At 45.7% G+C, this 27,467-nt stretch overlaps 1 long non-coding RNA gene across 1 annotated transcript; it reads left to right on the plus strand.

Moving 5' to 3' along the window:
* Positions 1–26,485, plus strand: LOC144761879 (uncharacterized). Its single transcript, XR_013595925.1, has 3 exons — positions 1–190; positions 8,498–8,754; positions 26,413–26,485. It is a non-coding gene; the product is annotated as an uncharacterized LOC144761879 (long non-coding RNA).
* Positions 26,486–27,467: the final 982 nt, after the last annotated feature.

Genomic DNA, 27,467 nt, shown 5'->3' on the forward strand with positions numbered 1-27,467 from the left:
GGAAAGATAGTGTGAGCCTGCGCTTCGTAGCGTTAGATTCCGAGAGAAGAAGACTCCGAATCTGCCGGTATGATGGACCCTTTTACAGAGGTGCATGACTTTTGTATTGCTTGTGCTGTGGAATAGGAACTGTGCTGGACCCCAGCGAAGCTCAGACAGTAAACAGGATGTAACGCGCTCTCTGAGTCGAGTAAGTGCTACAACATTAATAACACAGGCCGGGTGTAATGGTTCTTCTTATGTTTAGATTTTGTAGTATGTCTTCCGTGTTTTTTTCTGTTTTAGAGTATTATAATGCAACTTAATTCCAATGCGGCCTGCGCTGGAGTAAGATTGCTTACTTTTAAAGTTGTTGCTTGCGCTGTGCTCTCCTCAACGAAGTGCGAGATCCGAGCAACAACCATTGCCGCGCTTTACTTTGCTGCTGAGGAGAGACGCACTCCCGTGATTCCCGCTGTAATCTTGAATAAAGCTACTCAAAATCATGCAACTGCTTTCATTTCCTGCCTGATATACGCAACTTTCTTTACACTGGTCCGCCAGGCTCTCTGCTTTCCCCTGCTCATGCTGCACTACATGACGGCCCAGCCATCCTCATTGAGCACGGGCGGGGTCGGTGCATGGGGAGGGAGATTGCACTGTTAGCCGCCCAGGGAGTGATTTAGGTGATACACCTTCACGAGCCCCTCGCCACTCTCCACAAATGTGGCAGGGGCACTAGCTGTTGTGTCCTTCAGACTGGGTGGACCAACTTAGCTAATCGGCACTAGGCCCAGCACGTGGCCCTAGGAATAAAGGAGTCAGACACGTGATATAACTTGCTGGCTCTCCGTGCGCCCGTCTTAGAATAGCGTACGTGCGTGCGGAGCCTTTCTTTATTATAGGCGGTCACATGACTCCAACACTACATGCCCCTTGCGCCAGGGGCGGAACATGGGCCCAGAACATAACATTCCTCCTAAAACAAGAAAAACTCAAAACCAAATTCAAACAGCTGCAACCCTGCAGTCTCGATGGATAGTCTATTGTACTAATTTTTTTTCATAGACTTCGAATTCACTTTCCAAAACCACTAACGACAAGTGTGACACCTTACTGGACATTGTATTCAACACTGATACATATAACAGTCTTACGTGAGGTAATCGCGTAGGCGACAGGAAGGCGTCGGGTTTCGTCTCAGCCTTTGATCCACGCCCCTCTGGCTTGAATAGTCTGTCTCTGGGGCGGAGCTGGTCTCAGGCGCCTCCATGTCGGGCTCCTCCGGATCTGACACCCCCTCCTGGGCCTCCGCGCTGCCTTCCGTCTCCCTGATCACCGCCCTCGGAGTGTTACTCTGGGTGACCTCGAGACTAGGCGTCGGCTCCCTTCCTGGCAAGTCCTGTGCAGTTTCGGTTTCTGTTATCAGAGTTGGTGAATCCGATGCTCTCAAACCCCCATGAAAATGTTTAAAGTGCGACACATTCCGGGTTACAGTCTCTCTTCCTCGGACCACAGTGATGCGGGTTCCTTTCACACCAACCACTCGCCAGTGTCTTCTTTCATAGTTTAAACGGAATTTTCCACTGGTCACTCTGTTACGGAGAAGTACCACATCTCCTCTGCTGAATTGTGTCACCATGGCTCTTCTCCTTTGACTGATTTTAGCAAAAGCAGTCTGTCTTTTGCGGGCAATTGTTTCTTCATTCGCGGGTGCTGGGGCCCATTGGGGATGGTGAGGAATGGAATCAGGTATGATCCGTCCCATCAAAAGATGCGCCGGAGCCACCCCTGTGGTTGAGTGTGGGGTTTGTCGGTAGCTGCGGAGAAAAGTGAAAATGGCCATTTCCACGGACTGCCCTTTGTCATGAGCAATGCGAATCACTTTATTGAGAGTCCTCATGAAACGTTCCGCTTCCCCATTAGCTTGTGGCCATCGGGGAGTGATGCGTCGATGCCGAATGCCCATAGATGATAGATAGGTGGCCAATTCCTGTCCTTGAAATGGGGGTCCATTGTCTGTGCGGATTTCACGCATAGCCCCATGTGTGGCAATAATCTTCTCTACTTTCGGGATTACACACTCGGCACTGGTGCTGGCTATTATTTCTACTTCCGGATACTTGGAATGGTCATCAATCATGACCAGCGTGTACTTTCCATCCGGAAGACTGCCAAAGTCCATGCTGACCTTCTCCCATGGCTGTTGGGGACGAGGTTCCACGGTAATCGGGGCTTCACGAGGGGCCTCCCCAGTCACCTGACACGCCGCACATGTCTTTACTACCTGCTCCACCATGTCATCCATCAGGGGAAACCACACCTTTGTCCGTAGGCGTGCCTTGGTTTTGACAATCCCTTGGTGACCTACATGCGCTAACTGTATTACTTGATCAGTGAGGGCTGAAGGTATTACCAAGCGATGCCCCCGCAGCAGGCATCCGGCCTCATCCTCATTGAGCTCCTCCCGGACATGATACAGGCTTTCCATTATTTTCTGGGCTTCGGACGTGAGCACCTTCCACCCCTCCTTGGCCCGATTCCAGTTAGTCGTGTGAACAAGTTCTTTGGCCCTCTGAAGGCAGGCGTCCTGTGCTGTGGCACTCACAATGTCACTGAGAGAGATGGGACGAGGGCAAGATCGCGCCACCACCCACCTGACATAGGCCTCCGTTTCTTCAGCTTCTTCCATCTCCTCGGCCGTGGCTGGTCTGGGATGACGTGACAGATAGTCTGCCGGGTTCTTAGCCCCGGGCTGATACTCGATTGTGCAATTGTACTCTTGCAGTTGAAGCAGCCACTTCTCTATGCGAGGCGGGGGTTTAGATGAGGTTCCCGCAAACACAGACAGCAAGGGCTTGTGATCAGTCACCACAGTGAATGGTTTGCCATAGATGTAGAGGTGAAAGTGTCGGCACCCCCAATGAATGGCAATTGCTTCTTTCTCAATCTGCGAGTACCTTTGTTCCGTGTCCGTGAGAGATCTGCTCGCAAAAGCAACAGGCGTCCAGTCGATGTCGTCTCTCTTCCTTTGCATGAGAACCGCTCCCAGTCCAGCAGGCCCTGCATCCACAGCAATGAGCGTGAAGTTGCGTGGGTCAAAGAAGGCGAGAGTGGTGTTGTTAGACAGAGACTCTTTGATGTCTCGGAAAGCTTTTTCTTGCTCAGGTCCCCAGTGCCAGGGAGTGGAGTCTTTGGTGAGGTCCCGCAAGGGGAGCGTGAGATTAGCCAAGTCTCTGATGAACCGGCCACAATAGTTGACCATGCCCAAGAAGCTCCGGACTTCAGTGACGGTCTGCGGGGGTGGCGCATCTTTGATGTCTTTTACCTTATCCGGATCCGGGTTGACACCTTCAGCCGAGAAGACATATCCAAAAAACCCTATCCGGTCCCGCAGGAATTCACACTTTTCTCGGTGGAGCGTCAGTCCTGCGTCTTTGAGTCTTCGAAATACTTGGGCCAGCCTTTGATTGTGCTCCGGGATGGTGCGGGCATGTATCATTATGTCATCACTGACGTTGATCACTCCCGGTATACCAGCGATCAGCTCCTGGATGACATTTTGGAACACCTCCGCGGCGCTGGAAATTCCGAAACTGAGGCGAGTGTATCGCCGAAGGCCGATGTGGGTGGAGAAAGTAGTGATGTTGCGCGACTCCATGTCCAACACCAACTGGTGATACCCTGATCGCAAGTCCAGCTCGGAGAACCACCGGGCACCTGCCATCTCTCCGATGAGGTCGTCTATAGTGGGCGTGATATGGCGCTCCCGTCTTATGGCAGCATTCGGGAGGCGCATGTCCACGCAGATCCGGACCGCTCCGGGTTGCTTCGGTTTCCGGGTGACCACGATGGGCGAGACCCATGCCCTCAAAGAGATCCGGGTATTCCATGAGGAGATGTTGAACGGATTCCTCATGGACCCCAAAGGCAAATGTCACCACACCCAGGTCTTCAGCCGCTCTGCAACTCAGCAGCATACCTTGGCCTTCTTCTGACACGAAGATGTTGGTTTTGATTGTCTTGTTCCCATGGCGGATCATCGCTTTGAATTTCCCTCGAATCTCGAGAGGGGTGTCTTGCCCATATGCGAAGACAGTGATGGGGGTGGGACGCAGCGCCGGAGGCGTGGTCATGGTCCTGTAGAGGGAAACACTCATGAGGTTTATGGACGCGCCCGTATCCACCACTGCTATTAGATCTTGGTCCGCTACCTGTATGGCGCATTGAGGCAGTGGCCTGGTACGGCGGGCAGCGGTACCGATCATGTGTACCTTGTGTACCGACCGTTCCTCCTCCTCCTCGTCATCCATATCACTGTGACTCTGTTCCCCCTCCATTATGGCTTGTACAGCGGGACGTGGTTTACGGAATTTCTTCGACCGGCACACCTTCTCAAAATGATTCTGCCTGCCACATCCCGAACACCGCTTGCCCCGTGCTGGGCATTCTGCCATCTGGTGTCGCGGACCTCCACAATAACCACATGACTGTCCCGACGCTCCGCCCTGAGTGGGCGGTCTCTTGGGCCACTTAGTGGGCGTGTGCGTCTGTATTTTGTTAACTGGTTCCACTTTAACCAATGCCTGCAAAGCAGCTTCCATGTGCGCAGCCCTAGCTTTGGAGAGTTCTTTCGTGCGGCCAAGAGTTAGGATGTCCATTAGCGGCTTGCCAGACTCCTCTAGAATCCGTTCCCTCAGTTTGGCCGATGCACATCCCTGTATAATTTGTCCCCGAATTTCCTCGGTGGTATCTTGAAACCCACACGTGAGCGCCAACCTTTTGAGCCTGGTGTGATATGTGTCCAGCGACTCCTCGGGCAACTGGCGCGCTTGTCTGAACACAAATCGTTCATAATCTTGATTGGCCATGGGCTCAAAATGGGCATTGAGGGCATTGATCAGCGTGTGATGAGTTCTGGGGGTCGCCTCCGGGAGGGTCCGAGCAATGGAATGGATGTCCTTGCCGCCAAGATGTAACACCATGGCCCGTTTCTGTTCCATGTGCGTCTTCGTAGCTTCGAAGAATACTAGGAGTCTGTCCACCCACTCCTTCCATTTGGGAGCGAGCGCTGATGGCGCACCCTCCACCACAAAAGGTTCAATGGGCGGAATCGTCGCCATCCTCCCAGTCGCGCCGGATCAGGCACTTCGCACGACCACCTGATGCGTGGGCTGAAACGGGGCACCGCCCGGAGCACCGTGCAGATGTGAGCTGCGCGGCAGTAGGGTCGGAGTCACCTACTTGATGTCCATGCACCAGGCCGCTCCTCCCGGCGGTCTGCGCGGGGGTGGGGTATGCCGCACGGCACGAGCACCACGAGCCGAGGAACAGGCTCGCGGCCGCCACACGGGGCAGGAAGCACGTACCCTCACCCAGCGAGGATTCAGCAGCCACCCTCGTCGCCAATTGTTGTGTCCTTCAGACTGGGTGGACCAACTTAGCTAATCGGCACTAGGCCCAGCACGTGGCCCTAGGAATAAAGGAGTCAGACACGTGATATAACTTGCTGGCTCTCCGTGCGCCCGTCTTAGAATAGCGTACGTGCGTGCGGAGCCTTTCTTTATTATAGGCGGTCACATGACTCCAACACTACACGCCCCTTGCGCCAGGGGCGGAACATGGGCCCAGAACATAACACTAGCCTCTGCACGCTGCACACAGCTCTTAGCTGTGCTTTCCCCGGGCTGGCTCCAGCGTTGAGCTAAGTCAGTTGGTCCTTGTGGATATGCCTCCCCTCTGTGGTTCTTGTCTTGCAGAATGTTTGACTCCATATATCTTTACAAGGGAGGTACCAGTTTATTTAGGTGACGGTGTTGTGCAAACTAGTTACTTCATGTAACATCAAAGCAGAACCATCAAGTATACAACTTGCTGACTCTTCTCACTTGTAATTACAATCACGGTGACAGTTTCATTAGGGAGAGCTATAAGGCCTTACTGGGAACCGGAGAACGAGGGCATTGTTTACAAAACTCTTTTACTAAGCATGTGCTTTCTGAACAAGCAAGTAAAAAAAAAAGATTTCTCAAAGTAGCAGCACTTTCTGTTAAATTAATAGCAGTGTCTTGCCACGCATATGTGATGCGCTATAACACACCATAACATTTATATTTGTAATGCAAATGTCCCCCCCTTGGCCTTTAATGATAAATGTTTAGTGATACTCATCTCAATGGTACGTATGCCACCCAACCCAGAACAAAGAAATACTGAGCGAACCTGCCAATATTTAAACCTGTGACCAGGAGGTGAATCACAGAATAGTGGATGAATTAGTGCACTGAGCCACCAGGCCCGGAGCAGGGGTTGCACTTTGCCTGGACCTGGCATTGGGGATAGCTAGTTTTTGTGATGCATACATTTAAACGCTCATCTCTTTTCAGTGTCAGACAGTGAGCCTCTGGAGACTGTTAATCTAAGTCCAGAATAAAAGGTGTTTTAAGACTACCTAGCTGTGTCCTAAATGAGCCCCTTTCACTCTGTTTTCCAATGCTGCATGCTTAGTGCACATGTCGTCAGCAGCAGTTTAGCGAGTCACTCAGCTGATTATAAATAACTTAACATCTTCCAGACCGCTTTATCTATTTTATGCAATTTTGGCTAGTGTCTGATACATGAAAGTCGTTTAACAATTATTTCTTCTGCTTTGCAGCAGGTAACTTGGAGTTTCTCGTGGCTCAAATTTGTGTAATTTCTGATATTTGTGATTCCCTAATCTTCATTTTGCTTGCGAGAAAGTGTCACTCATAGTCATTGAAATGTCACTCATATTTACACTGAAATTAGGAAAATGTCACACATAGCAATCTAAAACCTTGGCAGCTATGTAATGCGCTTGCACACTGGGGCAGCCATCCCCAAAGCTGAGCCTGCCAGCACCTTGTTTGCTGCTGTTCCTTCTAGCCCGGTCCAACAGCGGGCGAGGACTGGTGGGGAGGGACTTGTGCCTTCATCGCCAGCTGCAGACACTCTGTTCTTTACCGCTTCATTTCTGTGTCTGAGCTATCTTCATTATTTAGGTGATACACCTTCACGAGCCCCTCGCCACTCTCCACAAATGTGGCATTACTCACTCTGCTGCATTACTCTCACTGCTGCACGCCTCTCACTGCTGCACGCCTCTCACTGCTGCACGCCTCTCACTGCTGCACGCCTCACTGCTGCACGCCTCTCACTGCTGCATGCCTCTCACTGCTGCACGCCTCTCACTGCTGCACGCCTCTTACTGCTGCACGCCTCTCACTGCTGCACGCCACACACTGCTGCACGCCTCACACTGCTGCTTTACTCACACTGCTGCATGCTGCACATTGCTGCTTTACTCGCACTGCTGCACGCCTCGCACTGCTGCACGCCTCGCACTGCTGCACTACTCGCACTGCTGCATTACTCGCACTGCTGCACGCCACACACTGCTGCACGCCTCATAACACCACCACATCACTCAGTGACTGACTGTTTTTATAGAGTTTAAGTGTTAAATGTAAATACCATGGTGTATATGGTGAATCGCTGGGTGTATGGGTGCCTGTCTGGATGATTCAGTGAGTGTGTGATTGACTGTATAAGTCTGTCAGTTGGTGTCTAAGTGGTTGTATGGGTGTGTGAGTGGGTACATGAATGGCTGTATGGGCGATTGATTAGTTGTCTGGGTGAGGGTGTGTGCGACTGCCTGTATTGATGAATGAGTGGGTGAGTCAGTAGCTGTATGGGTTAGTGAATGCATGTGTGAGGGGCTGTATGGGTAAGTGTGTGTATGGTTGTGAGGGTATGGATGTGCCAGTGATATATGGGTGAGTACCTGGGTATGTAAAGGGCAGTATAGGTGAGCAGTGGGGTATGTAAGTGGCTGTATGGGTGAGTGTGTGCTTGTGTCAGCAACTGTATGTGAGTGAGTCCCTGTTAGTATCTGTATGCATATGAATTGGGGGGGTGTAATTGTATGGGTGAGTAAGTGGGTGTGTGATTGACTGTATGGGTGAGTGAGTAAGTGTCAGTAGCTCTACAGCTGACTAACCCAGTGTGTGGGGGATAATATTGGTGTGTGAGTGAATATATTAGTGACTGTATGAATGAGTGTGTGTATGCGTGGCTGTATGGGTGAGTGGATGTGTGTGCAGATATATGAATTTGTGAGTGGGTGTGTAAGTAGTGGTATCGTTCTGTAAATGGGTTTGTGAATTATCATGTGGGAGTGGGTGTATAAAAGGATCTATGGGGATGTGAGTGGATGTGTTAGTGATTTTGTGGATCGTCAACAGTGATGTCACTGACCATGTCATGGGTGATGTAATACATGAGGTCATAGGTGGTGCATTGCGGGGGCGTACGTTATAGTTAGCTCAGCTAACTATAACAGCTGAATTTCACTGGTTTTGTTCAAGTGAAACTTGAGCCTAGCTAAAACGTCCCTGTGACCTTTGGTTTTTTCATTGAACTACTAACATTTTTTCAATCTCCGTTTCCTAGCTATAATGCCCCTGTAACCTTTATTTTTTTCATTGAATGTCTATAGTTTTTAAAGCAGTAATGGCGTTTGCAGAGTGGTGGAGAAAGGTGGATGGGCCTCCAACCAGCTCTCAGGAATCCCGCTGTGTAGGACTTACAGGAGGTAAAAGGAGGGCTTCTTAGCCTCCAAAGGTCCCTCGGGAGTAAAGTGGACTTCATCCCCAACCAGTAGTGTGCCAGGAGCCTCGTTTGCGGAGTGGTGGAGAAAGGGGACATGGCCTCCGAAGACCTCGTAGCAATCTCGCTATGTGGGACTTACTGGAGGTAAGGTTATTATTTTTTTATTTATAAAGTTTTATATAGCGCAGTGTCCCCTTGATCATCCGCTCCACCCTGATCATCTGCCCCCTGGGTAGCAGGTGATGTTGCAGCAGGGGTTGCTGCAACAGGAGTTGTGAGTGCCTGAGAACTGGCCAGGAATGCCTGCTTAAGGCGACTGAACCCATCAGTGTCGACGCCCGAGTCTCTGGGTCGCTTAGAAGTTGGTGGCTGAGCATCTGTCATGGCATTCCCTGGTGTAGGGTTTGGCACAAATAGCGCAGCTTTAGCCAATAGCTCACAAGCCTTATCAATCTTACGTGTCAGGCAATCCACTAACGGCGCCAATGCCTCCGCGACTATGGAATTATCCACTGCTTCATAAAAAGAAACATCCCATGGTAGGGCGTTAAGGGGATCCTCCTACCACTGGTCATCCTGGTAAGTCTCCTGATAGGAATCCATGACACCAGGCAGAAAAACCCTTCAAAAGGTAAGTGGGTAATTTGGAGGTCAGATGTGGGGTGCTGGGCGTCAGCCTACACTTTGGGCAAGCAGAGCCTGCGTTTAAATAGGGCTACAGCCCAGGACTCAACAGCCCAGATGCAGGAAAAATATTAATGAGCAGTCTGCCTAACAGAAGTGGGCACTTGGAATTCTAAAATTCCAACATAACAGACTCCCAAAGAGCATATAACAAAAATGCCTATTACTGACCCCCCTGGTGTGCAATAACAAACTGCCTAATGGCAGACTACAGACCCGAGGAAAACGGCGTTGGAAAGGGCGTCCACAAAGACAAAATTCCTGCCTAATGGCAGAGTACAGACGCAAGCAGGTGTGAAAATCAACACAGGAGGAGTTAGAACAGGTAAGCTTTTATCTGGCGACTAATTCAATTTTGCACAATTGTCCCTTCTGGGTAGTCTGAAAACAAACACATGTTCCAGGTACACATCATAAAATGTTTGCTGAATGTATGACTAATGAGTTTGTAACAGGCAGATTATGATCATTCACTCCGAAAACATGTAACAAATAAAATTTAGTCTGACAGGCCCATAAGGCATCATTAAGAGAAGCCCTGTGCAAGCAATCAAATCAATCGCATTACTATAAATTAATCCAAGTGAATGTGACTAGTGTTCAATTAACATTCACTTTAAATTATACGAGTCTTGCTTGAGTCTTCACAATCATTGCTGTTAGTATTCAGATATTGCTCACAAAGAATACCACTAGTCTTCAAATAGTGGTCCGTTAGTATTCAGATATTGCTCACAAAAAATACCACTAGTCTTCAAATAGTGGTCCGCTAGTATTCATATATTGTTCACAAAGAATACCACTAGTCTTCAAATAGTGGTCCGTTAGTATTCAGATATTGCTCACAAAGAATACCACTAGTCTTCAAATAGTGGTCACAATCAATGAGACTAGCCTTCATTTTGGTCTCGAAATAGCACAAGAGCTGCAGATAAACACTTACAGAATACTACTAAGCTTCAAATACTATTCTTCTAGAATACTACTAGTCTTCTTTTAGCAATCAATTGAAGTGTTCATCGTGTATTTGAAGGGTAGTTGAGTAGAACTAGTATTCCCTCATTAGCATATTTCGGCTTGTGGGCATACTACTTAGTCTTCATGCATACTAAATGAATACTACGTTTTAATGGTAAATGAATACCACTGTAAACACTGAAATCACACTAAATGAAGAGCTTCCATTTTGGTGAGGGTGGCTATATGCAAATTAGTCTGACCCTGTGCCTCATGAGAACAGTCCAGCCCGAACTGCCAAGCCATGCCTTCCCTGGACCGGAAACAAGCTTCCAAGGACCGGTTTCTGGGATTACAAAAATATCGACATGCTATCTCTAACAAGGTAAGTACAAAAATATCGGAACAAAACTATAGATGTCAAAAATATCGTTATTGAAAAATATTTTTTTTTTAATTAAAAAAATATGTAATATAAATAAAATAATACTTATAAATGTAATACACATAGTTAAAAATATGTTATAATATTTACAAATAATACATAATACATAATGTAATTAAAAATTAATTAATAATTTACCTATAATACATAGTATACCTTCCTTATTAATAACTTTCAAAATAATGGTAATAACTTATACATAAATAACAATGTTATAAATTGCAAATAAATCAATAAATAAAAATTAATAAAAATGTAAAACAAATTAAAAGAAGTAAGTAAATGTTGGATAGCGTAGGGGTAAAATTACCATTCCCACTCCAGAGAGTGCAACAGTAGGGAAAGTGTTGGATAGCGTAGGGGTAAAAATTACTATTCCCACTCCAGTGAGTGCAACAGTAGGGAAAGCGTTGGATAGCGTATGGGTAAAAATTACTATTCCAACTCCAGAGAGTGCAACAGTAGGGAAAGTCTTGGATAGCGTAGGAGTAAAAATGACTATTCTGACTCCAAAGAGTGCAACAGTAGGGAAAGTGTTGGGTCGCGTAGGGGTAAAAATTACTATTCCCACTCCAGAGAGTGCAACAGTAGGGAAAGTGTTGGATAGTGTAGGAGTAAAAATTACTATACCCACTCCAGAGAGTGCAACAGTAGGGAAAGTGTTGGATAGTGTAGGGTAAAAATTACTATTCCAGCTCCAGAGAGTGCAACAGTAGGGAAAGTGTTGGATAGCGTAGGGGTAAAAATTACTATTCCCACTCCAGAGAGAGCAAAAGTAGGGAAAGTGTTGGATAGCGTAGGGGTAAAATTACTATTCCCACTCCAGAGAGAGCAACAGTAGGGAAAGTGTTGGATAGCGTAGGGGTAAAAATTACTATTCCCACACCAGTGAGTGCAACAGTAGGGAAAGCGTTGGATAGCGTATGGGCGAAAATTACTATTTCAACTCCAGAGAGTGCAACAGTAGGGAAAGTGTTGGAAAGCGTAGGGTTAAAAATCACTATTCCCACTCCAGAGAGTGCAATAGTAGGGAAAGTGTTGGATAGCGTAGGGGTAAAAATGACTATTCCCACTCTAGAGAGTGCAATAGTAGGGAAAGTGTAGGAGTAAAAATTACTATTCCCACTCCAGAGAGTGCAACAGTAGGGAAAGTGTTGGATAGTGTAGGGTAAAAATTACTATTCCAGCTCCAGTGAGTGCAACAGCAGGGAAAGCGTTGGATAGCGTATGGGTGAAAATTACTATTTCAACTCCAGAGAGTGCAACAGTAGGGAAAGTGTTGGAAAGCGTAGGGTTAAAAATCACTATTCCCACTCCAGAGAGTGCAATAGTAGGGAAAGTGTTGGATAGCGTAGGGGTAAAAATGACTATTCCCACTCTAGAGAACCACCAAGAAAAATGCATACAAGGACCGGCTGGACAACAACGCCCACAACTGCAAGGAACTCTTCAACATCGTGAAAGAGCTCTCCAACCCCAACGCCGGAAACAACGACATCACCCCATCGCAAGACCTCTGCAACTCCCTCGCCTCCTACTTCCACAACAAGATCGCGGACATACACAACAGCTTCAGCAGCCAACCGACGCACGCCACAACCGCAGCAACGCCACCCACCACCACCCTCCGCGCCTGGACTCCGATCAGCACCGAAGATACCATCCGCACGATGAACTCGATCCACTCGGGTTCTCCGACCGACCCCTGCCCTCACCACGTCTTCAACAAGGCCGACGCTGTCATCGCACCCCACCTGCGGGACATTATCAACACCTCCTTCGACACCGCCACCTTCCCTGAGAGCTGGAAGCACGCCGAACTCAGCGCTCTACTCAAGAAACCTACAGCGGACCCCACCGAACTCAAGAATTACCGTCCCATCTCACTCCTCCCGTTCCCAGCCAAAGTCATCGAAAAGACCGTCAACAAACAGCTGGCCGCCTTCCTCGAGACGAATGGATCCCTCGACCCCTCACAGTCTGGCTTCCGAGCCAACCACAGTACCGAGACCGCCCTCATCGCTGCCACCGACGACATCCGAACCCTGATGGACAACGGAGAAACAGCGGCCCTCATCCTCCTGGACCTCTCCGCGGCCTTCGACACGGTCTGCCACCGCACCCTAGTGCAGCGCCTTGGCGACATTGGAATCCAGGAGAAGGCACTGGAATGGATCACCTCCTTCCTCAACGGAAGAACACAGAGAGTCCGCCTACCACCGTACAAGTCAGAGGCCACCGAAGTCATCTGCGGTGTCCCTCAAGGATCCTCGCTGAGTCCCACCCTCTTCAACGTCTACATGAGCCCCCTCGCGGCCATCGCACGCCAACACAACCTCAACATAATCTCCTACGCCGACGACACCCAACTGATCCTCTCCCTGACCAACGACCCCGCCGCCGCCAGAGCCAACCTGCACGAAGGGATGAGAGACGTAGCCGAGTGGATGACGACCAGCCGCCTGAAACTGAACTCAGACAAGACGGAGGTCCTCATCCTGGGCTCCTCGCCCTCCGCCTGGGACGACTCCTGGTGGCCCCCCGCCCTGGGCACCGCACCCAAACCAACGGACCACGCACGCAACCTGGGCTTCATCCTGGACTCCTCCCTCTCCATGACCAGACAAGTCAACGCCGTCTCCTCGTCGTGCTTCAACATCCTGCGCATGCTACGGAAGATCTTCTGGTGGATCCCCACCGAGACCAGGAAGACTGTCACCCAGGCCCTCGTCACCAGCCGACTGGACTACGGCAACGCCCTCTACGCCGGAACCACCGCCAAGCTCCAGAAGAGACTCCAGCGGATCCAGAACGCCTCGGCCAGACTCATCCTCGACATCCCACGAAACAGCCACATCTCCGGACACCTGAGAGACCTGCACTGGCTCCCCGTCAACAAAAGAATCACCTTCCGCCTCCTCACCCACGCACACAAAGCCCTACACGACCAAGGCCCGAGCTACCTCAACAACCGAATCAACTTCTACGCTCCCAAGCGCCACCTCAGATCAACCAGCCACGCCCTCGCCGCCGTCCCCCGCATCCGAAGAGCGACAACAGGAGGAAGGTCCTTCTCCTACCTGGCCGCCAAGACCTAGAACTCCCTCCCGCTCGACCTGCGCCTGACCCAAGACCACCTCTCCTTCAGGAAGAAGCTCAAGACCTGGCTGTTCGAGCAGTAAAGGCACCCCCCCTCCTAGCGCCTTGAGACCCTACGGGTGAGTAGTGCGCTCTATAAATGTATTGATTGAGAGAGTGCAATAGTAGGGAAAGTGTAGGAGTAAAAATTACTATTCCCACTCCAGAGAGTGCAACAGTAGGGAAAGTGTTGGATAGTGTAGGGTAAAAATTACTATTCCAGCTCCAGTGAGTGCAACAGTAGGGAAAGCGTTGGATAGCGTATGGGTGAAAATTACTATTTCAACTCCAGAGAGTGCAACAGTAGGGAAAGTGTTGGAAAGCGTAGGGTTAAAAATCACTATTCCCACTCCAGAGAGTGCAACAGTAGAGAAAGTGTTGGATAGCGTAGGGGTAAAAATTACTATTTCCACTCCAGAGAGTGCAACAGTAGGGAAAGTGTTGGATAGCGTAGGGGTAATAATTACTATTCCAACTCCAGAGAGTGCAAAAGTAGGGACAGTATTGGATAGCGTAGAAGTTAAAAATAACATACTTATAAATAAATCAATATTTTAAAAAATGAATTATTAAATAAATATAAACTATTTACAAATACCAATACATAATTATGAAAAACATGATTAGCGAAAAATAATTAAGTAAAAATAAATTAATAATAAATACCAATTAATAATTAATTAACAATAATATAATTAACAAAACACATTATTACCTAATTACATTTAAATTTCTTCCCACCCTATTCCCCTATAAACCCATAACCCGCTAAACAACATAATTATGAATTAATCAATTAATTAAAATTATTTACCAATTAAGAAAAATGAATTACCAATTAATACAAATTAATTTATAATTCCTAAACATTGATAATTAATTTAGTATAAATAAATTACTTCCCACCCTATTCCCCTATAAACCCACAACCCGCTACAGTACTAACATACAAAATGTACTTCAATTAAACACATAATAAATACATAATAATATACATAAAAATCGATATTAGTAACATCGAAATTACTAAAATTGATATTACTAACATCGATATTAGTAACATCGATATTACTAAAATCGATATTAAATATATCAATATAACTTACCTTCTATATAATGTCCCTTCGATATTTAAACATCGATATTATTGTATCTCGATGTTTAAAAATCGATATTTTGTCTGCCTACCGGTGTCGGCATTACTCCACAGAAGCAGGAATGTAAATTGAGACTTCTCTATATCCTCATGCTCGCTTCCACATCAGCTTGCAACATAGTTTGACACAATTATTAATATAAAGAAATACTCTCAAAGTTGGAAGGAAATTTGAGTGACGTGCTATACACAACTAAACAAGTAAAATCAGCAGTTTAGAAATAATGAAGGACAAAACACTTTATGGTTAGGCCTGCGTTAGAAAAAAAGGAAATAACTTTAGCAGGTTTTGAGGACTTCATAAAGAAACCATGAATCGTCCCTTCTTCTGAAGAATACAACATACTACTGTTGGGAAAATTGAGAGAATACATAAGAAAATTGATATTCAAATGCTCATTATTCTAATTAGACTCATAAGTATAATTTAATTTCAAAACGCCAACTATTAATAATCAATTACTTCTTTATGAAGAAGAAAATATAATTGTGAAACAAATATTTTACTCTAAGCATTTTCATTATTATTATTTTCAAAATAATACATATAAGTTTTGCACATTTATCAAGTTTCTCTCTCATGTCATATTAGTTCTAAAAACATCTAAGACTGTATGCTTTCTGCAAGTTAAACATTGCAGCTTCTGATTTCTAAACATGTTGTGACTTTCTTGCACATTTCTACGTTGTACTTTTAAATTATATTAATAATTTTCACACTGTTTATTATGTTTATTAATAACACACTAATGAGCAGTCTTGATCAAGCAAGATTATTTGTCAATATCCCCCATCTGATGGTGACTCAGCCATCACACAATCTACATAATCTGATTACGATCTGATAATTTTCAGAATGCACTTGCTCTCATTTGGCTTAGTCTAACACCCTCTATATCTCTCAATACTTCATAGTAAGCACCCTTTTTGTCTTCTAACTCTAGTTCATCTATTTTCCTTATTCTTGCTCTTCGTTTTATGTTTTTTGTTTTACACTTAGAGCACTTATATATCAGTATTACTATTATTATGCAAGCAACAATCACAATTATTGGTGTTAGTATTCATCCTAACAAGCTGTTACTTAGTTTCAAAAACCATTTACCTACTGAAGAACACCTCTTACCAAGTTTCTCCCATGTACTGTCAACAATTAATTCTATGAAATCATTATGCAAATGTGTAAGGTTACTGATATATCCATCCACGTCTCTGCTATAGTCAGGAATATAAGTGCAACATTGTTGAATTTTCAGCGTACTACAGATTCTGCCCTCTTTTGCAAGACCTCTGCAACTCCCTCGCCTCCTACTTCCACAGCAAGATCGCTGACATACACAACAGCTTCAGCCCACAAACAACGCTCCCCACGACCGCACCAACGCCCCCCACCACCACCCTCAGCGCCTGGACCCAGATCAACACAGAAGACACCATCTGCACGATGAACTCTATCCACTCCGGATCTCCGACCGACCCCTGCCCCACTACGTCTTCAACAAGGCCGACGCTGTCATCGCACCCCACCTGCGGGACATCATCAACACCTCCTTCGACACAGCCACCTTCCCCGAGAGCTGGAAGCACGCCGAACTCAGCGCTCTACTAAAGAAACCAACAGCGAACCCCACCGAACTCAAGAATTACCGCCCCATCTCGCTCCTCCCGTTCCCAGCCAAAGTCATCGAGAAGACCGTCAACAAGCAGCTGGCCGCCTTCCTCGAGACAAATGGATCCCTCGACCCCTCACAGTCTGGCTTCCGAGCCAACCACAGCACCGAGACCGCCCTCATCGCTGCCACAGATGACATCCGAGCCCTGCTGGACAACGGTGAAACAGCGGCCCTCATCCTCCTAGACCTCTCCGCGGCGTTCGACACTGTTTGCCACCGCACCCTAGTGCAGCGCCTCAGCAACATCGGAATCCAGGAGAAGGCACTGGAGTGGATCATCTCCTTCCTCGCTGGAAGGACACAGAGAGTCCGCCTACCACCGTTCAGATCGGCAGCCACGGAAGTCATCTGCGGCGTTCCTCAGGGCTCCTCGCTCAGCCCCACCCTCTTCAACGTCTACATGAGCCCCCTGGCGGCCATCGCACGCCAGCACAACCTCAACATCATCTCCTACGCCGACGACACCCAGCTGATCCTCTCCCTGACCAACGACCCCGCCGCCGCCAGAACCAACCTCCACGAAGGGATGAAAGACGTAGCCGAGTGGATGACGACCAGCCGCCTGAAACTGAACTCAGACAAGACGGAAGTCCTCATCCTGGGATCCTCACCCGCCGCCTGGGACGACTCCTGGTGGCCCCCCGCCCTGGGCACCGCACCCAAACCGACAGACCACGCACGCAACCTGGGCTTCATCCTGGACTCCTCCCTCTCCATGACCAGACAAGTCAACGCCGTCTCCGCGTCCTGTTTCAACATCCTGCGCATGCTACGAAAGATCTTCCGGTTGATCCCCACCGAGACCAGGAAGACGGTCACCCAGGCCCTCGTCACCAGCCGACTAGACTACGGCAACGCCCTCTACGCCGGAACCACCGCCAAGCTCCAGAAGAGACTCCAGCGGATCCAGAACGCCTCAGCCAGACTCATCCTCGACATCCCCCGTCGCAGCCACATCTCCGGACACCTGAGAGACCTGCACTGGCTCCCCGTCAACAAGAGAATCACCTTCCGTCTCCTCACCCACGCACACAAAGCCCTACACGACCAAGGCCTGAGCTACCTCAACAACCGCCTCAACTTCTACGCTCCCAAACGCCACCTCCGATCGACCAACCACGCCCTCGCCGCCGTCCCCCGCATCCGAAGAGCGACAACAGGAGGAAGGTCCTTCTCCTACCTGGCCGCCAAGATCTGGAACACCCTCCCTACCGACCTCCGCCTGACCCAAGATCACCTCTCCTTCAGGAAGAAGCTCAAGACCTGGCTGTTCGAGCAGTAGCGTCACCCCACCCCCCCCCCAAGCGCCTTGAGACCCTCTGGGTGAGTAGTGCGCTCTATAAATGCCTTGATTGATTGATTGATTGATTTTGCCAATAATACATCAAGGGCAAGCCTATTTTGCAAAAGCATTGACCTCACAGCAACCATTTCAGGGTGAATCATTGAAAACCCACCAGCAGTATCCGTTGATAAACGATCAACGACTGTAGATCATTTTCTAATCTTATGTGAATTCAATATCACCCCACCAAAGGTATTAACGCACCGAAAATATCACCTACTATTTCTGCAGAACTTATTCTTCTTTTATTCAGTGTTAGTTTCTTTTCATTGGTTCCATGATTTCCACTCACACAATAGATCGTAGGTAATACTATGCCCTCCTAACAACATCCATACCATTGTTGTGGCAATCTATAATAAGCATTTTTAGCACACACATAATAAACTGCAAGATAAACTCGATATGTACCACCTCTTAATCCCCAACCTCCCATAATTAGGAAGGTATGTTCACATTCACTAGAACAAATGGAATGTTTGTTACATTCAGTCTTTTGTCTTAATAAGCAAAACTTCTCTTTGTGATGCCAATCTAGAGGTATTGCAGCAAATGTCTCACCTTTTTTTATAATCACCACCCCTATGAGCCAATGGAAGTATATCAGTCTTTTGTTCTTCAGATTTTCTTTTGAACTTTTGTCGCCTAGCTTTAAAAGTATTTATAAATTCTATTTCTGCACTGCGTAAGCTTCAAGTCAGATTATTTAGATGTGTGTATACAGTATCTATAGACTTAGTGGTATGAAATAAATCTCCCATGTATTCTGCATTCTGTGCACTATTCACTTAATTCATATTCTTCTTAATAGGAACTTCTGAAAAAACTAAGTCATAATTTGAATAGAAATATTGAAACTACTTTTTGCCATTGAACAAAATTGTTAGTACACTACATGAAATTCCATATGTTAAAGGAAGGTGGTGAAAGGTCACCCCTTCTAACACAGATGATACTTCATGACAGTTCATACTGGAACCACAAGATATATAAACTAACTCTTACTTCCATCTTTCCCCGAAACACCCGGAACCCTGCTGAAACCGGATGTCATACAACATTACTTCATAAATATATTTTTCCTGTTCCTTTGCCGAACTTGTTATGTTACACAAACCCATTCAAATGAATCCTTGTCCATTAAATGTTCGTGTTTGTTCCACTATGCTTATTTCACACGCTATAACCATTGACTGAAATGACTCTTTGATATTTTATAATATATATTTTTCTCTTCCCGTGTGATACCTCTACGCTTATCTTTGCCCCAATATGACCTTCCTTGATTCTAACTTTTGCTTGCTAAAAATGTCGCAATATGCCTATGTACGCTTGTTCTTTTAGACTCACCTAACGGTTTTATACATCATGTCGCATACCATCATTCATTCCTGATGACATGGTTTACATGATCGCGAAATGTTATGATCACGTTGCTTTGTGCCATTTTCAAATGACGGTTACAACACATCATTATGTGCCACTTAACCTTGCGCGTAATTAATCCATGCCTCTTTCTCGCATCGTATACTTATGTGACTTCCACTATACCGAATTTGTTTTTCTCCTACCCGCCTTACCCATCGATCTCACAACAATATGCGTCTTATGTTTTATGTATATCTCACCAAAATATACTGTGTAAATGTGTGCTTTCTTACATGATCGAATTATGTATACATGATGGAATTTACATATATATACATATATATTTATTTATACTGTCTTCAACTCCCCTTTTACCTACCTCCATTTGCCCTCTCCATAACATTAAGCGCTCTACTTCTCAATCTCTCTCACTCCTGACAACTCCATATCTGAGCTTTAACTCATATCTCCTCTACACAATCTTCATCCACCATACATCCAACCTTCCCAATACTAACAAACCTTTGACATCTTTGCGCCCTCCTTCCCCCCCTTAACTTTTCTTCACTTTTTCTTTACTCTTTGTTTCCTCTCCGTTTTCCTAAACCCCGACCCATTTGCCCACCCCACTTCACCCTTTGTATGCTCACAACACTAACCAACTACTACCTTGTCCATGCATGAAACATTGTTTGTACAGCTCTGAGGAAGCCCCAGACCGGATGGCCATATAAGGGGGCAAAAAAAAGTGTAGGCTGTTTCTCCTTTCACCTACTCTTATAGAGTACGAATAAACTCCACCTTATGAAAACATCATGCGTAATTGGAATTTTCTCCAAAAATTCAGAAGAACCTAATCTTGCCCGGACAAACATGCTAAATATAAGGTTTTAAGACTTTAGTTACATTATAAATCATTTGTTGATGGTACCATACTCATTTTAGGAATTGTGGTGTGTTGTAAGGTGATTTTACCATGTGAAAAAGCTTTCTGCTGGGATATCATGAATCATGTTTGAGAGAAAACTATTTTCTCATGCTTTTCCCACAGAGGTTTGGAAGGTGAACTATAGGCTAAACTGAGAGGATATTTTCTGTAAATTCACATTATCTTTCTTAGTCATGTGAGAATGAAGTCTGACATTGTAAGTAAAACATGTACATCCAACAAGGGCAGAGCCTGTCAGTTGATTCCATTGTCTTCTACTGCAGCTTCCAAGAGTGTTCTAAAGAACAACTGGAGCACTAACAGTCCTACTTATGACAAACGTATTGCACACCTGAAGCCATCTTGATTGGAATAAAGTAGCAACACTTAAAACATTTAATTTGCAAAGGAACAAAATGAGGGGGTTCATTTTGCCATATAAATTATGATTAGTGCTGCAGAAAGAAAAACTAGGGCACATTCTGAATTTATTGGGAAATGTGTGACACATCTGAATGCCTTCTTGGTAGAATCAAAGTAAAAAAATGAAAGTATTTCCTACTGAGGAGACTGAAGTAAATGAGGAAATTAGGAAACTTCTTAACAACTAAGGGGCCGATTAGGATGGAGGATTTTCCGCCTCCTCCGGGCCGGCGGAAGCCACCCCCGGCCCGGAGGAGGCGGAAAATCCTCTGCGGAGTCACCAAAGACCCACCGCCGCATTACGATGGCTGGTGGGTCTTGGTTTCTGTCCGCTGCTTTTCCGCCGCGGTCGGATTACAACCGCGGCGGAAAAGCTCTCATTTGGCTGGCAGTGTCTATCAGACACCGCCAGCCAAATTAGGATGCATTTGTAAACATGCTTTTCCGAGGCGGTTTTTCCGCCGTGGAAAAGCATGTGTACTTTTGAATTTGGGGGCCCGTTGCAGGCCCCCAGGGTGTAGGCGGGTGGGGGGTGCACATGGGGGGTACCTATGGTACCCCCCAGTATTTACATGCACAAAGCGGCAGGCACCGCGCGGTGCCTGCCGCTTTGTGCATGTAAATGTTAAACATGCACTTTGAACATTGCGGCGGGTGCTGCTTGAAGCAGCACCCGCCGCAATGTTAAATATCCAGGATGTGACCGCCAGGGTGGCCGTCACATCCTAATTTGCACGGAGGGACCGCCGCAGCCCATGCGGACGGTCCCTCCACCTCTGGGATGGCGGACGGACGCAAGTCCGTCCGCCATCCTAATCGGCCCCTTAGTTTCCCAAGATGGCCACCAGAGACAAAAGAGCCCAAATGTAGCACAAATATCATCCAGATATAGCCCACGTATAGCCCAATGACAGAATGTCTCAAAGTGTTCTTAAGAACAAATAGAGTGCTTACTGGCTTACTTATGACAAATGTATGGCACACCTGAAGATATCTTGATTGGAATAAAGTAGGAACACTTAAAACATTTAATTTGCAAAGGAACAAAATGAGAGTGTTCATTTTGCCATAGAAATTATGATTAGTGCTGCAGAAAGAAAAACGAGGGCACATTTTAACTTCTCAAATCCTCTTCTACTTCATTAAAGAATTCTGACATGCAGACTGAAACGTGCACTTTAAATACCAGCAGCAGACTTCCCTGGTGAGCAGTAGCTTTAGTACAGTGATCTAATGAGCAACTAGAGTGCTAACATTCAGAATTTATTGGCAAATGTGTGACACATCTGAATGCCTTCTTGGTAGAATCAAAGTAAAAAAATGAAAGTATTTCCTACTGAGGAGACTGAAGTAAATGAGGAAATTTAAATCATTTGTTGATGGTACCATACTCATTTTAGGAATTGTGGTGTGTTGTAAGGTGATTTTACCATGTGAAAAAGCCTTCTGCTGGGATATCATGAATCATGTTTGAGAGAAAACTATTTTCTCATGCTTTTCCCACAGAGGTTTGGAAGGTGATCTATAAGCTAAACTGAGAGGATATTTTTTGTAAATTCACATTATCTTTCTTAGTCATGTGAGAATGAAGTCTGACATTGTAAGTAAAACATGTACATCCAACAAGGGCAGAGACTGTCAGTTGATTCCATTGTCGTCTACTGCAGCTTCCAAGAGTGTTCTAAAGAACAACTGGAGCACTAACAGTCCTACTTATGACTAACGTATTGCACACCTGAAGCCATCTTGATTGGAATAAAGTAGTAACACTTAAAACATTTAATTTTCAAAGGAACAAAATGAGGGGGTTCATTTTGTCATATAAATTATGATTAGTGCTGCAGAAAGAAAAACTAGGGCACATTCTGAATTTATTGGGAAATGTGTGACACATCTGAATGCCTTCTTGGTAGAATCAAAGTAAAAAACTGAAAGTATTTCCTACTGAGGAGACTGAAGTAAATGAGGAAATTAGGACATTTCATAAATACTAAGTTTCCCAAGATGGCCACCAGAGACAAAAGAGCCCAAATGTAGCACAAATATCACCCAGATATAGCCCACGTATAGCCCAATGACAGATAGTCCCAGAGTGTTCTTAAGAACAAATAGAGCGCTTACTGTCTTACCTATGAAAAATGTATGGCACACCTGAAGATATCTTGATTGGAATAAAGTAGGAGCACTTAAAACATTTAATTAGCAAAGGAACAAAATGAGAGGGTTCATTTTGCCATAGAAATTATGATTAGTGCTGCAGAAAGAAAAACTAGGGCACATTTTGACTTCTCAAATCCTCTTCTACTTCATTAAAGAATTCTGACATGCAGACTGAAACGTGCACTTTGAATACCAGCAGCAGACTGCCCTGGTGAGCAGTAGCTTTAGAACAGTGATCTAATGAGCAACTAGAGTGCTAACATTCAGAATTTATTGGCAAATGTGTGACACATCTGAATGCCTTCTTGGTAGAATCAAAGTAAAAAACTGAAAGTATTTCCTACTGAGGAGACTGAAGTAAATGAGGAAATTTGGAAACTTCAAAACAAATAAGTTTCCCAAGAAGGCCACCAGAGACAAAAGAGCCCAAATGTAGCACAAACATCATCCAGATATAGCCCACGTATAGCTCAATGACAGAAGTATGCAAAAAAAAATTGTGTTTTTGCAGTTTTTTTTATAGTGCAGACTTCTCAGGTATTGGAGTGCTTTACATGAGCATTGATTACATCACACAAGAACCAATTCCTTTTTGTTTTAGACATGGGAAAATTAAGTGATTTGACAAGAATCACAGAATGTCGAGCTGAAGCAGAAACTCTAACCTGGTTCCCCAGTTGCAAAGTCTGCAGCTCTGGAAGTAACACCACACCCCCTAAGTGCAACATTTAATCTTGTGGTCAACTGGAGAACAAAACATAAAGATAACAAATAATTTAAAAGTGCTTTGTCGCTATTTGAAAACTCAGAACATATGTCCTCATTTTAGTTTTTTTGAGCACTAACCATAGTTTTGATGCAAATAAGACCCTCTCATATATGTAATTTATAAAGGAAATGCTCTAGGTATTACAGTTTTGATTACATCAAGATGACGTCAGGTGTTCCACACGTTTATAATAAATATAGAATGTTAGCAATCTAGTTGCTCATTAAGATACTGTTGAGAGGCAGAGGCCAGGGGAACGGATTCTGAAAATTGAAGGCAGGTAGGAGGGTGCAGAGGCAACAATTTGACCACACTGGGCAGGACGGAAGGGCAGTGGCAGCACAACAGACTATGGAGAGCAGTAGAAAGGGGGGCAGGGGAAACAAACCAGCAATACATGACTGACAAGAGAGGCTGTGGTAATATAAAATACCATTGTGGGCAGAAGAAAGAGGCAGTGATAGTACAAACATACATGCCAACAGACCTGATTCAGCCAGGAAACGTCCAATGTTTTTAAGCCCAAATGGGCTTTATTTGATCTGTCTCCTGTCTACAATCACCTCTTTCTCAATGTAAGTCAAAGGGGAAAATCAATACCCCAGTTTTTTTTCAAAATCTCCCTCTTACCAAGTTCAAAATGTTAGCAAGTATGGTACATTGGATCATGGAAGGCAGGAGGAATTGCGGTAGGCACATGGACTCGTATAACAGAGGACAGGAGGGACATGGAGAGGTGCACCAAACTGACTCTACAGGGCAGGCATCAGGGTTTGCAGCTGCACAATAGACCACACAGGGCATGCGGGACGGGAGTGCAGAACAACAATCAATAGAAAGCAATAGGGAGGGGACAGGACCATGCAAATGGACAACAGAGAACAGAGGGGAAAGAGGCAATGGTAGCTAGCTGACCATAATGGACATACAGGAGAGAAAGCTGCAGCATAACGGACCATAAAGGGCAGGAGGGACGGATCAGGGGCATTACAATGGAACAGACAAGCCAGGAGGGAGTTAATAGGGGTCTGCACATGGAAACAGAGGGCTGGGGTCAAGGGCTCAGGACAGGGGCAGCAAGATGACCATGGAGGTCAGGCAGGATGGGCACTAGAAGCAAGACACACCATGGAGAGCAACAGTGAGACTATAATGGCATACACACAGACCATGGAGGCAAGGTGGGAGGGGGTCAGGGGCAGCTAGCTTACCACACAAGGAAGGTGGGAGGGGCCATGGCAGCACAGAAGACCATGCATGGCAATCAGGAGGGTTAGTGGCAGCACAATGGCTATGATGGGTAAGAAGGAGGGGGCATGCACAAAGGACCATGGAGGATAGAAGGAAGGGTCAGGACCTGGGCACAGACAAGATAGTTCAGGGGAAGGGACCTCAGAACAGACCACATGGGGCATGCAGGAGGAGCAATAGCAGCACAACAAACTAGGATGGCAGAAGGGTGTGGCAGTAAAATGGACCATGAGGGACATGAGGAAGGGGATAGGAGCATGGAATGTGGACAGGCAGGGTGGAGGTGGCAGGGACAAGTTACAGTCACTTGATAATGCTAGACAGGTGGGAGGGGAGTGGGAGCTCAACAGAACACTCAGAGTAGATAGGAGTGGAAGGTCTATGGAACATGGTGGGCAAAAAGGATGGAGCAGGGGCATGCATACAGACATCGGAGGGCAGGGGGAAGGAGAATAGGGGCAGCAAGCTAAGCACAGAGGCTAAGCAGGAGGTCAATGATGTGGCATAAAATTGGGCAATGGAGGGCAGGAGGAGTGGACTGGTACATCATGCTAAATGGAGGGCAATGGCATCACATCAGACAATGCATGGCAGGAGGGAGGAGGCTAGTCCATGGATTCAGACAACAGAGGATAGGAAGGTGGTGGATGGGGCAACGGCCACACAGGGCTGTAATAAGGGAGCAGGGACATGGACTTGGACAATGGATGGCTAGGAGGAGGGAAGGCAGGAGCAGCAAGCTTGGGTGGGGGCAGCACAATGCCAGGCCCTGCTTCCAACCCCCTACCATCCATTGTGATATGCATCTTACTTAACGTTTAAAAAAAAACTAGAAATTTCCTGGAAACATCAAAGATTACAGGGACGGTATAGTTAGACTCAGATTTCACTTATACACAACCAGTGAAATTCAGCAGTTATAGTTACCTGAGCTAACTATAATTTACGCCCCCGCAATGTACTGCTAATGACCTCAGACATTACATCAGTCATGACATGGTCAGTTACATCACTCATGACATCACTCATGACATCTCAAATGAGCTGTGAATGGAATGGAACTATAATTGCTAGAACTTTATTTAGGGATAGTGTGTATATTAACACCCCTTATTTTTCTTTTCTTTTGTGTAAGAACCATTATAATACGCAACATGCCCAGATTAATATGGCTGAGAGTCTTTGACTTTAAAGTAATGTGAAGTCCATTGTTTATGTTGATATTTGCAATCCTAAGTATGTTTATTATGAATAAGTCACGTTGACGAACATACAGGAATGGTGGTCACAGGGCAAGATATGCTGAAATGACAATGTGTGCATATTAACAGTTGTTTTCTTTTCTTTATTGTATCAATTCCTGAATTTTCACATCATGACCAGGCCAATATGGCCGCCAGCTTTTTGGATTAAAGTAATATGTAGTCCTGTGTTAATGTTGGCAACTTTAGTCATTTGTACATTTAAATAAGGATGCTACAATGATGTCTTGTATCATTATCCAGGTTCGAACAAGCCGAAACGCGTGGATCACGTCCTTTGCAGATTAAATACTTCCAAACTACAACCTGAGTGCTGATTCCTTCCCTGTAAGAGTGAGAGGAGATTAAATATATATTATATATCAAATTCACTGGAAAAAACACAAGTTTTAGGGACATTATTGTTAGAAATGAGCATTTAAAAAACCTCAGAAATTCACTGAAAAAAACACAGGTTTTATGGACGTCATAGTTAGTTGGACATTTTACTTTTACAAAACAAGAGAAATTTGTCCATTATAGTTAGTTGTGCTAACTATTACTCGCGCCCCCTCAATGCACTGCTGATGACGTCACTTATTACATCACTCATGACATGGTCAGTGACATCACTCATGACATCTCAAATGACATCACTGATGACATCATCCACGTGATCATCTGATGCACCTCCTCACACCCTAAAATACAGACTACCATTCTCGAAACCATAGACACACCAATACTAGTAGAACTACAATATTCTGTGCACTATGCATGTAGACCTCTAACCAGCTACATACTATTGATATGCTCTTGTAAATACCCAGTTAGAACCTATGCAGTGTAGGAATCCTTTTGTCTGTCCCATGCACTTCTCCATTCACCCATCCAGCACCATCTACGTATCCTATCACTCCACCAATACCTAAGTACTTATAAATTCAGCATGCACTTTCTTTGCAACACTGAAATTACTCCTATTATTAGTCGTATACTTAAGGAATGGCATAGTCACTAACACAAGTGCAGGTACAATATTTTGTACACTATGCATGCACACCTCTAACCAGCTACAAACTATTGATACGCTCTTCTAAATACCCAGTTAGTACCTATGCAGTGTAGGAATCCTCCAGTCTATCCCATGCATTTCTCCAATCACCCATCCAGCACTATCTACTTATCCTATTACTCCACCAATACCTAAGCACTTATCAATTCACTATACACTCTGTTTGTAATACTGTAATTATTCAAGTTACTGATCATGAACTTATGGAATGGCCTAGCGACTAACACAAGTACAGCTATAATAT

Source organism: Lissotriton helveticus, chromosome 6 (assembly GCF_964261635.1).
Source record: "Lissotriton helveticus chromosome 6, aLisHel1.1, whole genome shotgun sequence".
Lineage (NCBI taxonomy): Eukaryota > Metazoa > Chordata > Amphibia > Caudata > Salamandridae > Lissotriton > Lissotriton helveticus.